At 35.5% G+C, this 15,453-nt stretch overlaps 1 pseudogene; it reads left to right on the top strand.

Moving 5' to 3' along the window:
• Positions 1 to 285: 285 nt before the first annotated feature.
• Positions 286 to 15,453, top strand: part of LOC114208902 (glutamate decarboxylase 1-like) — a 29,045-nt pseudogene continuing 13,877 nt past the window's right edge.

The following is a 15,453-nucleotide window of genomic DNA, read 5'->3' as shown; positions in this document are numbered from 1 at the left end:
CAAACAACAACATTAATTTTCCTTCGGGCTGGGGAGGGTTTTGTGCTGAGCATGTCTACAAATAAAAGTCTAATTGCCAATGTGAGGACATGAAAGGGAAGAAATGAGTGATAGCTAGAGAGTAACTTATGGCTCAAAACCCATTTCCTCAGAATTGGGATTGTTTGAGGCTTGAATGTAGAGTGCTGCTGGTTATTATGTGTGAGAAAGGAAGGGGCAGGTGAGGAGCTTCGGGGATGAACTTGGAATGCGAGGGATGACTCACTGCACAAGTAGTGGGCGATCATGGGTGGGCCTATTGACGGAGATGAGGGTGAGTCCAGGAATCCTGAGAAGGGTTCATCTTTGCAGAATGAAGATAATGGGACAATCTTCCTTAATGGATGTCAGGATACTATTAGAGCAAAGAAGTTCTGCAGATCATTCAAAGGAATGGAAAGACAGCTGTGGGCTCCTTGCGGTTTATTTTTTCTATTTTCCCACATATATGCCACTTCTACCATCATCAGTCAATTCCACTGGAAAACAATGGAAGGGGGAAATGGTTTTCAAATCATCAAATATATATATTTTTGTTTGTTACAGGCTCTAAGTGGACTCCTTAATGAAGAAAAAGTTGCAGTAATGTCTCAAATTGGGTTGAAAGTTATAAATGGCTTTTGATAAACCACAATGTTTTTTTCATTATTGTTAGAATAAATTAAGTTACTTAATCATTTTATAAATTGTACCCAAATGCCTAGGATAGAGGATAATGTATTCCAGGTGATTTTCTTATGTGAATCATCTGTGTTTTCCTGCTCTTTCATTAACATGCTTAATAAAGAAAAATAATGTTGACCAGCATATTATTCAATAGTTGTAAATCCCAAGGGATAAGTGGACATTTGATTAATTCTGGAGAAAATGCGTACTTGGAAATGAGGCTCAGAAGTGAAGACCATTATGTATTTTTGGATTATTTAAAATGTTAAGGTTGTCAGGCAGCTGGTGGCTCAGTCGGTTAAGTGGAAGCCTTCAGCTCAGGTCATGGTCTCAGGGTCCTGGAATCGAGTCCCGCATCGGGCTAGCTGCTCAGCGGGAAGCCTGCTTCTCCCTCTCCCTCTGCCTCTCTCCCCTGCTTGTGCTCTCTCTCTCTCTCAAATAAATAAATAAAATCTTAAAAAAAAATAAAATGTTAAGGTTTTCAATCCAAAGGCAAGTAAATACCTGTGTTACAAGGGTGTGAATTGTATTGTTAACATGCCCATGCATTTTTTTCATTTCTGCCCTAGAATGTTAAGTACCTAACACTTCACCCTGCAGATAAAAGTTGTAATTGTCAAAAGGGAAGTTGAAGCCCATTCCTTTTTTGACAGGAAATCATACTTTTAAAAAGCCTTAGCGTTTAAACACAAATACATTACGATCATCTTTTGTTTAATTCTCTAAACAAATAAAAGCATTTTATCCCTGCCCTTTTTACAAATAATGAAATTGCTTCAGATTTCTGTGCCATCAATAAAAAGGGCTTTAAGAGAATCTATATTATAAGTTAGGGCAGTTATACACCTTTCATGGTCAGGTTCTTTTCCATCACATAAAATCACTCCCTGGCTCCAGGTAATCTTTGAAAGCAGATACTATTTCTTCACAGAACATGGATGTCAAGGATTGTGGAGATAGCCTGACAAGTAAATTGAAATTTTGTGAGAAGAAGTGGGAATTCAATGGCAATTATTATTAACTGAAAGAGTGGGATTTTGAGTGTTACTTGTCAAAAAGTGCAGACTGTCAAGTCTTACTTATTTTATATGATTATTAATCACATATATTAATCATATATCACATATTTTGACAAAAACATATTAGCACCAGGAGAGATGATGGACTCTGAAAAACAAACTGAGGGTTCTAGAGGGGAGGAGGGTAGGGGGATGGGTTAGCCTGGTGATGGGTATTAAAGAGGGCACGTTCTGCATGGAGCACTGGGTGTTATGAACAAACAATGAATCATGGAACACTGCACCAAAACAAATGATGTAATATATGGTGATTAACATAACAATAAAAAATTAATAAAAAAACATATTAGCAGTCTTTGTCTTACATATTTAAAAAATCATTTTGTTATTAAATATAAATTTAATATAATTTTAGGTTGTAGATTCAATGTGTAGTTGAACTATTAATGAAGGATAATTCTTATACCAATATATCAGATCTTTCGTTTTTACATAATTTCTTTATAAACATTTGTAATACTGTTCCATGTGTAGAATTTTTTTAATTTCACTTTTTCTTATAATTGTTATTTCCACCAATTATTTAAAAGGAGTTATGCTTCTAAAACTTTACTTACTTTAGGATTTATGTTATTAATTATTATTCATTCTGTATAGCAGTGACACTTTAAAAAGCAATTTTCCTCTAGAAAAAGAATTTTTATGAAGAATTAACCTAATATATGTCTGTCTACAGGGTCAACGTGTAATATGGAAATTTGTTTTTAAGTACTTTGCATGCTTTACTAACAATCTCACGTTTTTGTAATTTCTGTCTTGCACAGTTTTTTCATGTATCAGGTTTTTATTCTTTATGGAAAAAGGTCTAATAGAACATTTTTATCTGTCATATATAAACACTTAAAAATGCTTAAACATTGTATCAAAACTAAACCAAATTGATTTTGCTACAGTCTAAAAATGCAATCTGAAATATATAGAGAATGGCTTATTTTATTTTAAGAAAAATCCATTAGAACTGGAAGCATTTAATACCACTAAGCTTATAAAGTCAAAACTATAAAATTTAGCTAGAAACTATTTTCTGATTGCTTCATATTTTCTGTCTAGCTGTAGACCAACACCTTGATATTATGAATTACAGTTTATATGTCCTTCCCTGTCCCACATGCCCAGAACATTAAAAGATATTTAAGAATGACTTGTTTGCTTGATTGGATATTTGGTTTAATATTTTTATTGAAGAGGACTTCAGGATTTGCTGTTTTTATTTATTTATTTATTTATTTATTTATTTATTTATTTATTTATTTAAGATTTTATTTATTTATTTGACAGAGAGAGAGAGAGAGCACAAGTAGGCAGGCAGGCAGGCAGAGGCAGAGGGAGAAGCAGGCTCCCCGCTGAGCAGGGAGCCCGATGTGGGGCTCGATCCCAGGGCCCTGGGATCATGACCTGAGCCGAAGGCAGACGCTTAACCGACTGAACCACCCAGGCACCCCGAGGATTTGCTGTTTTTAAATACTGATTTTTAAAGGATAACTTAATGGTCTTTGGATTTAAACATCTGTCTATAAATCCTAGTTCTACCATATAAACTATTTTTGTTAATAATAATAGCACCTATATCATAACCCTGTGTTATGAGGATTGAATAGAACGATACATATGAGATTTTAGAATTACTTAGAATTATTTATATTTAGGATTATTACTATTACTTAACTTCTTTAAATTTGTTTCTTTATCTGCATACTGGCAAAATGGGATTATGTTGTAGAATTATTGTGAGGATTAAAATGTGTGCAAGGCACTTAGAGCTCTTAATATATAGTAGACATTATTACATGTATTAAAAGTTAGTAGCAGGATCTTATTATGAAGTGGGCATTGTTATTTATAATTAAACATTATAGATCTCAATTACTAAATTCCTAATCCTGTACACTAAACTGATATGAAACTAACAACCACAAATTGTATCATTTGTTCTCTATACAGTTATAAAAGAGCTTACATAATTTCAGTAGAATTAATGCTTCTCGCCAGTTTATACCTACCCATCAGAGATCACATGTGGATGTAAATAAGAATTTCAATGGTTATGAATTTCTTGAAAGCATCTATTTATAGATAAAAGCACTAAATACATATTATCAGCATGCTTTAATAATCACAAAATACTTCCTTTTTTAACTTAGGTAAGGAACAGAGGAGAAAAAAGTCTGGTCATGCTTTTCAATCAACTGAGAAAAATGTGACAAAAGATGTTCAGACAGACAATGTAATGACTAATTTATCAAATGCTTATGCTTCAGGTATGGATGGCGGTAACAAATGTTGTTTGTTTCATTCTTTTTTTGTCATCTACATATTTATTGAAGCAATTGTAATTTCTTTAAGATTTGATGCTTTAACTTTTTTTTTTTTTGAGAGAGAGAGAGAGAGAGAATGTGCACGGAGGGACAAAGGGAGAGGGAGAGAGCGAATCTCAAGCAGCCTCCATGCCCAGGATGGAGCCTGACGCAGGGCTGGATCTCATGACCCTGAGATCATGACCTGAGCTGAAACCAAGAATCAGCCGCTTAACTGACTGAGCCACCCAGGCGCCCCTCGATGCTTTAATTTACTTTTAAACGTACAATTATCAGCTCATTTTTTGACTAGACAATATAATAAGATCCACCTGGGCGATCTTGATGGTTCAATTACTCCAATGGCATTAATCTAAAATGGCTTTTTTCTTCTTTTGGTGAAAATTGTTATCCAATGGGACTTTGAATGAAAATTATAAGTAAGATTTGGACAAATGCTACTTGTTACTTGACATGGCCTTTTAATATCTTTAATCTCCAATGAGCAAAAGTCTATCCCCAGTGGTGATTTTCTTTGGTACCCTAGTTACCAACCTGGCTGTTTAACTCTTTTTTTTTCTCTAGATTTGTTGCCATCAAAGGATGTGGTAAAGATTTAACAAAATGTTTTTTGCTACAAGTGGTAAATGTTCTTGTGCATTACATCAAAAAACTTTTGATGTTAAGAGTAAAATACTGGACTTTCATCATCCTCATCAACTTCTTGAAGGTTTGGATGGGTTTAACTTGGAACTGTCTGACCTCCCTGAATCTTTGAAGCAGTTACTTGTTGACTGTACAGATACCTTAAAATACGGTGTTAAAACAGGTAATTTTCAAACTGATGCTCCGAACTGAAGACGGATTGAATAGTCTTAAGTTTATGTGTATGTTGAAAATGGTCCAATTTTACTCATTTTTATTTAAAACATTGGTGTTATCACATATGAATTGTTTATTAATTAACAAGAAAAGTAAATAAATAGTTTTGGTTTGGGGAGTTATATCCCAATGGCAACTAAATGTCCCATTTTAACTTATTTTCACTTATCTATTTCGTTTGGTCATATTTAATATTGATGCTCAATTGATTATCCTTTTACATCAATAAAATATAGAGATAAAAATTATATATGTATAATTATGTATTTTAGAAATTGTGTTTTCTGATTAGCTTTATTGTAACTTTATTCTTTTTTTTTTTATTGTAACTTTATTCTTAACCACTTAAAGCAATGATACTTCCAGGAGTTAACACTGTTTCAATAGGCTCTATGGAATTCTATTTCTAAAATCTTTTTTTTTTTTAAAGGTTTTATTTATTTATTTGAGAGAAAGAGAATGAGAGACAGCACGAGATGGAAGAGGGTCAGAGGGAGAAGCAGACTCCCCGCCGAGCAGGGAGCCCGATGCGGGACTCGATCCCGGAACTCCAGGATCACGACCTGGGCCAAAAGCAGTCGCTTAACCAACTGAGCCACCCAGGCTCCCTCTATTTCTAAAATCTTAACTGTATACTAAATAATGTATTGGAAACAACATAATCTTTGGAAAAACACACACACCAAAAGGGTTCAACTACGACCTATATCCCTGGGTTTATTATTCATTTCTTACTATGTGATCTGTGAAAATATTTCATGTATATTTTAATAACTAGAAATCATTTGTGTATGATGACTAACCAATATTTGATAGACTTCAAATAGACACTTAAAATAATGTATTTTTGACATTCCAGAAACTTTCAGCATCACAAATATTTTATCTTCAGACCAAACTGATCAACCATGCCATCAAGCAAAAATGACTTATATTTAAGAATGCTCATTTTTGCATTAATTTTAATACCAAAAACCCAAAAAAGTATATTCATTTTGACATTTATCTTATATAAACTGGATATCCTTTGAGAGGATACTATGCAATGTTACCATTTAAAGTCCTAGGAAAGTCATGGGGAATTTCTCACAGAATTTTAATCATTATAAAAAGACATACCACAATATACACAATGGAATATTATGCAGCCATCAAAAGGAATGAGATCTTGCCATTTGCAACGACGTGGATGGAACTGGAGGGTGTTATGCTTAGTGAAATAAGTCAATCAGAGAAAGACATGTATCATATGACCTCACTGATATGAGGAATTCTTAATCTCAGGAACAAACTGAGGGTTGCTGGAGTGGTCGGGGGTGGGAGGGATGGGGTGGCTGGGTGATAGACATTGGGGAGGGTATGTGCTACGGTGAGCGCTATGAATTGTGTAAGACTGTTGAATCACAGATCTGTACTTCTGAAACAAATAACACAACATATTTTAAGAAAAAAGAAAAAGAAGAAGATAGCAGGAGAGGAAGAATGAAGGGGAGTAAGTCAGAGGGGGAGACGAACCAGGAAAGATGATGGACTCTGAAAAACAAACTGAGGTTTCTAGAGGGGAGGAGGGTTGGGGGATGGGTTAGCCTGGTGATGGGTATTAAAGAGGGCACATTCTGCATGGAGCACTGGTGTTATGAACAAACAATGAATCATGGAACACTACACCAAAACAAATGATGTAATATATGGTGATTAACATAACAATAAAAAATTAAAAAAAAAGAAAGAAATAGTATACATATGAATTAAAGCTTATTGTTGTGACTTTAAAAAAAAAAAACATACCACAAAATAATATGCTTAATATGATTTCAATTATATTTATACTTTAAACTCTGTGTGAAAGTGTATATATACACACATATAAAACTACCTATTTACAAAAACACATTCTTAAGTTATACCTTCCAAACGTATTTATTGTAAATATTGAGATAGCTATGTAGATAATTTCTCTACATATATGCATAAAAATTACTGTTCTGTATCACTTTCTATTCTATGCACTTCTCTAACATATAGTATATTTACAACTAGAAAAATATTATTGAACAAAGCAAAAAGAAAGCCTCTTAGGATTCCGAAATAAAAGGCATGTTTTAAGACTAAGTTCAACATTTACAAAGTAAATGTGAAGTTGAAACAAGTTTTCGTTAGAAATAAAAATAGCAAAAGAAGTTCTGAAATAGAGCAGAGCAAAGGGGAAGCACTCTGACAGATGTAAATCAAGTTCTTTTTCCTTCCCTTATTCAGCATTGCAAATGTAGATGAATCTCTAGGGGCCCATTGCCTGCATTTGCATTTCCTAGGATCAAGCACAGAGGGAAAAGGCAAAGATGCTGAGAAAGCGAAAAGTAAATAATAGAAAGAAGCACTTTGTAACAGCCACAACTTCCAGGCATTCCATTCGTTTCGTTTTAAGGAACACTTCCTGAGCACCTACCTGTTAAAACTATGCAGGCTCTATGGGAAGAGGGGCACTGCAAGCCAGGGAAAGTGACCTGAGGAAAAAGATGTTTGCAGAGTGTTGTGATGCATGTCATCCTTGAGCTATGTTGTCAAAGAAGTGCAAAGGAGCTAAGGAGGAAATTAATTTAAACTGAGTTGAATATAGAATGTTCAATGTGGCAACTAATGCTTGGTGATTCTTCATTAATATAAGTCTTCAAAAACTCATTGTAAATATCAGTCCAAAAAAACGTGGAAGCAGCTTTTGAGAAAAAATTATTTAATTTGATTTCGGTGGTCCTTTCCCCACTCACTGAGGTGGTTTCATGCATCCCAGCCTGGGTCTTTCTACTTTAGACCCGGGATGGGTCCCTGCCCCTCAAGCTTAGGAGCTCTTCCTCAACTCCCTGACTCCTCACAAGCTGTCCTGCTACCCGTGATGCGTCTCCTCCACTCTCTGTCGGGAAGCTAACTTTAGATCTTGCTTGAAAAATCACTTTCTCCAAGAAGCCTTCTCTAAAGATTGCTTCTCCTGCTCCCCTGACTGCCTTAGGCCCTCAAGGAACGGTCTTATGGTCTTATAACACGCCCATCTTTTCCTTTGTTGGTGCTTTTCACAATTGCAGTTAAGCACATTGGTGTTTTCTTCCACTGGTCAGTAAGATCCGCACAGTAGTGGCTCTGTCCACCTTATTTACGATTGTGTTCCCCCGTACTGTCCCTGCCTCTGATAGCTCTCAATAGTATTTATTGAATGAAATAATTCGTTTATGTGTGCTTGATCCCTGGATACTTATTAACTGAGAAACTGCTAGAAAATTGAACCGCTTTTTAGCCCCGTGTTTTTATTTTGGCTCATTTGTAGTTTTGTCTTTTTTCTAGGTCCTCCTCGCTTTTTTAACCAGCTCTCCAGTGGGCTAGATGTGGTCGGACTTGCTGGGGAATGGTTGGCCGCCACTGCCAATACCAACATGTGGGTATCCTTCTGGGCCAAGGAATGTGAGCCTCAGAGACATGCGTAAACAAGAGTGAAGATGTAGATTGTATATTTTTGCTGGATACGATGATTGCCGTATCAAAAACAAATAGTCCGTACCCTGAGAGAAATGCAAAGAAGCTGCTCCATGTTCTCTGGGTTTATCCAGTCCTCTGGACAGTCTCTAGAAACTTTCAGAATCTGAATTCCTTGGTAAAGAGTAAAGGTCAGTTGATTAGTCCGGGTTATTGGTGCGCAGACCGTGAGTCCAGTTCTAGGGTTGGAATCATTTAAACACTACCCCCAAAGAGCCCACAGCATACGGTAGTCTAAAAGACATGCACAAGTGTATGGGAAATTGCCTGAATATAAATTAGAACCCGAATCTGATCAAAGGTGAAGAAAGTAAACTTCTAAAGGAAATCTAAACCCAACTCCAATGTGATTCTTTAAAAATTTGACCTTTGCCATAGCAAAACTGTTGGTCATATAAAAATCAGATCTACTGCCACAGTGTTTTGAAGTAAAGTTAATTTTAGGGCAATATTTTTCAAGGTTAAAAGGACAGGGAAATGATTGGGTATGAAATTGAAAGGAACAGTCTGTGTCAAATGTTAATTTAATTTAACTAGCAATCAAAAGAGAGGGCTGGTAGGAATTTAAACTTTAAAACCAAGAACTAAATGTTTATGAGGAGAGACTGCTTTGCGATGTGGAAAAAGTAAGGTTTACTTTAACTATTTAGTTATCACTGGGGCTTTAATGATGCATCGCTCATGGTAGTAATTAGCATTTTGTAGGTATGAAAGGCAAACATAAATGGCTTACACAAGCTACTGCTATTTTTAATTTTCATTGCTTGATTATGGCCTTTGAAATATGCACAGAGTAATGTTACTTAAAAAAACTTTATCTTTGGAGAGAATATGTTTCTTTGCTCTATAAATGATGACAGAAAACTCAATTTCTAAATCTTACTCCATTGTTTAGAATCCCACTGTTATGAGACTTAATCATTCTCTATTGAGGAAAATAAAGAAGGAGAGTAGAAAGAACACATGGGAGATGCAGAGAGAAAGGATTTCAGAGAGTCTCCTTGACCTTCAGTTTCTTCCTTTTTGATGAATGGAGATCTCTTAATACGCTCTGAGACAGTGGGATCATGCGAGGTAGAACTAAGGAGAACCTGATTCCAGTCCTAATTCTACCCTCTGCAGTGCTGGGAAGTTTAGTGAGTCTGTTGCCTGAAAATAATAATGCCTACTCCATGGCACGGAGATAGAATCAGAAAGGTAATGTGTGTAGATGTTGAAGCTGGCATACCATATGCTGGCAGAAATGAGCCGGTTGAAGTACCAGTGCATACGGCTTGCTTCTTAACTTTGTTTCTCTTAGGACTAGAGTCTTAATTCTCAGAGGCAATGCGTTTCCTTACTGGGTCTCTGTGTGGGGCCCCCTGGGCAAGAGCTTATGCGTAACTACTTTATTAGGCCACGCCATCCTGAAGTACAGGGTTGAGGAAAGATGAAGGGAGTCAGGACAGGACAGAAGAGCAACATGAGGGAGATGGTAGACCTGTCTATACCATTAGTACAAGCAGAAGCGAATGCTTCATCATCTGGGATGCAGTGCCCTCTTGTAAATGACTGCTTCAAAGGGCAGTCCATCTGTAGGGAACAAGGGGAAAGAACTGATTTTCAACCAGCTCTCTTATGGCCAAAGGACTGCACTATGGGATGTTAACTCCCCCATTAACATTGGGAGTTAACATTGGGCATTCTTGGGACTCCCAGAAGATTCCATGACTTGTCATGGCTGGAGGCAAAAGGCGACCCCCAGGCTGTAGGTCAGTGCCTGCCTTGTAGGTGGCAAGGGGTTCTCTGTTGGCTTGTGAGTGTGTCTGAGTGAAAGTGGTCACAGCAGTGGCTGGGCCTCCATCACATCCAGAGGCTTTAGAGACAGGGGAAGCTGAGAGCATCTCAAGTGGCACATAAATGGTGTCCAATACTGGGGTATCTCTATCTAAGAACACTTACAGGGGTCCTTAAAAGGTGTTTGAGGACAAATAAAAGAATTTCTTGAAAATAACCGAACCAACTCTGATTTCAGAATGCACAGTAAGTACTTCATTGCTTATTGTATATGGCATGTATAGACAAAAGCTGATAGCCTTCTTTTTAATCTTAGCTGCTTCTTTTTGTGGAAGGGACTCTAATCTCACGGTGTGACTCAGAAGAGAGTGAGTCCCCATTGTTATGCTCTCTGAATTCTTGTTCATGAATCCCATACTGTTCTTGCCTTATACCATCTACTTGCTTCGAGCTATTACTGAAAACATAATAGTTTTTAGCCTTTTTTTGGTGTGCTTGTCCAAAGTACTATCTTTAGGTAGAAAATCTTTATCAATCAATTTTGAGAAGAGGCTTTTTCTACCTATTTCATGTTCTGCACAATATTGTTTGTAGCTCTGGATCTCTTTCTGACTTGCGATATATGTGTGTATATATATATATATATATATGGGCATTTTCTGGCCATAAACGGTATTGTGTATGTGCTGAGGGGTAGGGTTTACTTTCCAAAATTACTTTTGGTGGGAAAGAAATTCCCAGTTACTGCACAAAACAATGGAGTCCATGATACTTTCCTTGTAGAACTTTGTAGAACTAATATACTCTTAATCTGGAAGGGACGATTTAGAGCATATAAGTTTTAACTATTCCTTCTACAGTCTTCTATAGAATACCAAAAAATGTGCATAACCTTATCCAGCACATGATTTTATTTATCCTTTTCCATTTTATATGATTCACAGTAGAAATCTATGTATATAATGTAGGTTTACCTATGAAATAGCTCCAGTATTTACTGTCATGGAAACAGTTCTTCTTAAGAAAATGTATGAAATTATTGGCTGGCAAGAAACAGAAGCAGAAGGAATATTTGCACCTGGTAAGAAAAAGCAAGAAATCATTTCTCTAAACTAAATAAAATACATATTAGGAGACACTCAAAATATATTTCAGCGAATGCTATTATTTTTAAGAGATAAATGTTCATGAGCCATTGTGTTAGTTATAATTATAAACAAAATTTCCATAAATCTAAAAGTTATGAATTTTGGTGTTCGACATTTCTCGCAACACTTTCAAGGAAAGACAGTTTTAAAATAATGCTGGTGCAGGACGCCTGGGTGGCTCAGTCGGTTAAGCATCTGCCTTTGGCTCAGGTCATGATCCCAAGGATCTGGGATCGAGTCCCCACATAGGACTCCTTGCTCAGTGGGGAGCCTGCTTCTCCCTCGACCTGCCACTCCCCCTGCTTGTGCTCTCTCTCTAATAAATAAATAAAATCTTTAAATAAAAAAATAAAATAATGTTGGTGATTTGGCACCATGTTAGTTTCAGAAAGCTCTCAGATTGTCATGATTTCAATAAACATTTCTGATTGTTGAAATTAGGTTAATGTTACTATTTCTTTTGCATAGGTGGAAGTATATCCAACCTCTGTGGTATGTTAGTAGCCCGTTATAAGCAATATCCGGAGATAAAAAGACAAGGCATGACTGCACTCCCATGCATTGTGTTATTTGTTTCCAAACAAGTAAGTGCCAAGTCTAGATTTTTCCAACTTTTAAGAGTCTTCTGGGATAAACTGTAAAGTAATTGGAAGTCAGAATATTAGCTTCACTCTAACAATACATAGATTCAGTAATCTCTGTGTCTGGGTCTGCATACTGATATTAGAAAGAGAAAAAAACAACCTTCCAGTCAATATAGGCTCTAGAGATTAGCAATACAGATAATTCAGGATTAAAATTTAATTTCAAAATATGAGAAACTAACAAAAAATGTGATTATAAATATAAAGCATTGTGCTATCTTTACCAAAAAAAAATATCAAGCCATAAAAATTGTAAAGACTTAATGATTTTCTTTATCATTGAATGTAGAGAAGAATGTGATTGATGTTTTATTTTTCCAGTGAGGATCAAAGGAATCAGTTAAAGAGAAAGGCTTATTTTTATAGACTAGGTCCTCAGCCAAAGGTTTCTGATATTGACAATGTATCCAGTGATGTCTCCTCTTGTTTTAGTGTTCCAATCTTGTATACGGCATCATTGCTTCTTTTTTAAAAAATCGATGCATCCCTTTAATAAATCTGGTCACATTTTTCTTTTCCACCTCAGCAACATTTGTGATATTAAAATGTAATAGTCGTTCCAGTTTGAGAATTCCACCTAAAAGTGCCTCTAAACATAGGGTTTTCTTTGAAGTGTCTCTGTGTTTATAATATGTTTCTATGACCAGACTCAAATTGGCATTATATATAGGCATATTATCAAGTTGGAGACCACTGCTGCTTAACTAATGTCATTTACTGTAAAACTTACATGATTTAAGGTGCTGGTTTACAAATGTCATTTTCATCATTTGACATATAACTTTTGCACAGAATGAGTGAATATGCTGAATTTCCATAATGTAGATTAAAAAAATCATTTCCTATTTAACTGGTGCATTCTCCATTGAAATGAATCATAGTTAGGGTTTTAAATTTCTGCATTTTTTTCTTTCATATATCTGGTCTTTTCCTGACAACTAAAAATAACCAGGTCCAAGTTTAGATCTTGAGCTGTTAATACCTCCATCTTACTGATATTATTTACACCAGGCAGAATGATACAAGGGAATAGTTACCTAGAAGGCAAGAAATCGAAGTTGATGTCAAAGCCAAAATTCAGAATTGCAGGCATCAGAAGAATCAATGCATTTCTCCAAGCCTTATACCTTAAAAAATATATAGATATAGATGATATAGATATCTGTAATGCAAGAGTTACAACTGTCTGGAACTTGTAAGGATCTTATCACTGGAGAATATTATTACTAGATTTATAAGTGACATGACTTCCTGTGTATATGGAGAACTAGAATATTCAAACCCCCACTGCATGTGAAGAGTTGTGTGATGGTGCCTTCTAAATGAGGTGTCACAACCTCCTACATCTGAACAGATGTCACAATGAGGGCCTGGAAATATGCCTTGAGACCCGTGCGTGTGTATGTAGATGTATGTACACATACACAAACCCATTCAAAGCTATGTGTTTATGCCCCCAAATGCACTAGTGTAAATGATCATGAAAGGCAGAGAAATGAATGCCCTAGATGTTAGATGCCCATAAAAATCATTATTGATGAATGCCCATAAAAATCATTATTATCATTATGCTTCGTAGATTAAAATCCTATTTCCTATTCCAATTTTTAGCAAGAGTACTCTCCCAATTTCAATAAATTTTAACTGCCATTAGTATGATAAGAAGTGCCAAAGTTATCCTATCCTATTCTTAAAATTTCTTTACTAAATATAGTCTTATATGAGAGGGACTGTCTCAGATCTTCCCTATTTTAAATATATTGAATTATATGCATAATAAATACACATAAAAATGTAATAATATTTGTAGATAAAAATTCAACTGCTTTAGCAATCTACAAAGTAAAAACATATTTCCATTTTCCTTAAATACCAGGTTTCAGAAATAAATAATATGACAAATATTACATATATTCTGAGGATCATTTTTATTCATAGCAAACTTACACGTCAATTCTATGTGTATTCTGTAACTTGCTTTCATAGTTTTTTGGTTTTAGAATGTGTTTCAGAAATCTTATCCCATGAATTCATGCAGACCTTATTCTTTTTTAATTACTTCAGAGTTTTCCATTTCATAAATGTAACAGAATTTCATGAATTTTATTTTATTTATCCTTTTCCATTTTATATGATTAATATATTAGCCTGGAAAGAGCTACAAATGTATCAAGTATTTTAAAAGAGCCCAAACCTCTCTTCAACCAACAATTTAGAAAATCAATTTGATGAAATAGTTAAATCTGATTGTATTTATTTATCTATTTATCTATTTATTTTTATTTATTTGAGAGAGAGAGCGCGCACTCTCGAGCGAGCAGGGGAAGGGGCAGAGGGAGAGGAAGAAAATCTCAAACTGACTCTACACTGAGTGCAGAGCCTGATGCAGGGCTCAATCTCAGGACCCTGAGATCATGACCTGAGCCAAAATCAAGAATTGAGCACTTAAACAACTAAGCCACCCAGATGCCCCTTAAACCTGATTTTAAATCAAAAGAAGATTTAGCCCATTACTCTAATAAACATTTTAAAATTAATACATATTAAGGAAATCACAATTTAAGGAAATCACAATTTTTGATGCTATTAATTTAGTACAATGACTTTGGGCAAAACTTTCTTCAGCTTTGGTAAGAGTTAGACAAATTTAAAATTATACAATATGGGAGAGATGCTAATTTTTCTGTGGCATTGCCAAATTTGATGCCAACTTTTTTATCTGTCTCTGGAAATTATACAAAAGGTGTTTGAATTAATTAGAAACCTAAAACTTTACCGTGTCACGAATAGGCAATGAGAATTCACAGGAGGAAATTTTAAAATGCATTGTTCTTATAAGTAGTATAATGATAGCCAAGTTTATAATTATCTAACACAGCAATTAAAGCGTCATCAAAGTTTGAAATAATTTAACATGGGAAAAAGCGGCCGATGCTATTTAAAAAGAAAGAATTAATAGAAGAACACATATCTTTTGTACCTGTAGGCAGCCTGGGGAGGTGGATTGTTGCTGTCCAGAAACCACTCCCATAAACTCAGTGGCATTGAAAGGTGAGACCTGCGTCATTGCTTGTGAAAGCAAAATTACCTGTTTAGGCTTCTGTTCTCTTTCATTAGACTGTGAGCACTGATTGGAGCTGTTTTATCACCTAGGGCCAACTCTGTGACCTGGAATCCACATAAACCCATGGGTGTCCCCCTTCAGTGCTCTGCTATCCTCATCTGGGACAAAGTAAATGATTTCTATTTTTCAGTAGTGCTGTGATGGATGTCTTGGTAAAGACTAGCTTCATTGTGAATGTTTAAAATCAAAATAATTATGGCCTTATAGAATTAGCACAGTGCAGTACAATTTGCCCTCCTAAACTGACCCTTCTCCCTTGATCTTTAAGTAGCCACTGGG

Source organism: Eumetopias jubatus, unplaced genomic scaffold, assembly GCF_037043125.1.
Source record: "Eumetopias jubatus isolate StellerSeaLion01/CBP00866 unplaced genomic scaffold, mEumJub1_p1.0 scaffold_16, whole genome shotgun sequence".
Lineage (NCBI taxonomy): Eukaryota > Metazoa > Chordata > Mammalia > Carnivora > Otariidae > Eumetopias > Eumetopias jubatus.
Note: the sequence above shows the minus strand (reverse complement) of the source record. Positions and strands in the feature narration are given on the sequence as shown.